Source organism: Octopus bimaculoides, chromosome 20 (genome assembly GCF_001194135.2).
Source record: "Octopus bimaculoides isolate UCB-OBI-ISO-001 chromosome 20, ASM119413v2, whole genome shotgun sequence".
Taxonomy (NCBI): domain Eukaryota; kingdom Metazoa; phylum Mollusca; class Cephalopoda; order Octopoda; family Octopodidae; genus Octopus; species Octopus bimaculoides.
Window position 1 is genome coordinate 43,421,571 of NC_069000.1, and position 704 is coordinate 43,422,274.

The window sequence follows — 704 nt, forward strand, 5'->3', positions numbered from 1 at the left end:
GTAGTAGTAGTAGTAGTAGTAGTAGTAGTAGTAGTAGTAGTAGTAGTAGTAGTAGTAGTAGTAGTAGTAGTTTCTTCTAACAGGCTCTGCGCCCAAAATTTTAAGAGGTTTTAATTTATAAAAGTAGTAATGTTGAAAAGTGAAAATTAATGGCCTTGATAGTGAACTGACCTGGTATAGTCTTTGGACTGGAATCATATGTGTTATTTACAGAACATATGTATGATGTTGCATCGTCGCACGTAAGGTTCATTTTCGTGCACGAAAACTCGAAGAAATTCGCTTGTTTATATGCATAACATTGGAAATTATTGGTGTCCTTTATGGCTTTAAAATAGTTGGATATTTTGTCGTATTCCATATGCACGATTTTAGTGCCATTTCGTATGAGGACGAACGAATCTGGATTGCTCAAATTGGATCGACAGCTTATGTTTATTGCCTCGTGTTCTTCAAAAGTGAAACCTTCTCTAGGTAAAATTTCCATTTCAATAGCTATACGGGAAAAAAATGAGCGGGTGAGAAATTAATCAGGTGTACATTGTAATTAAAGGCAACATGTAGAAGAAGAAGAAGAAGAAGAAGAAGAAGAAGAAGAAGAAGAAGAAGAATGTAGATATGTGTATGTGAAGTTATATGTACACACACTTCCACGCGCGCACATGCCTGCTTGCGTGTATGTATAATATATATATATATATATA

At 34.8% G+C, this 704-nt stretch overlaps 1 long non-coding RNA gene across 1 annotated transcript in view; it reads right to left on the bottom strand.

Annotated features, from left to right (window-relative positions):
• Positions 1-704, bottom strand: part of LOC106878951 (uncharacterized) — an 8,219-nt gene that overhangs the window by 5,321 nt on the left and 2,194 nt on the right. Inside the window, exon 2 of the long non-coding RNA XR_001410573.2 lies at positions 172-495. This is a non-coding gene — a long non-coding RNA (uncharacterized LOC106878951). The remainder of the gene's footprint in view (positions 1-171; positions 496-704) is intronic.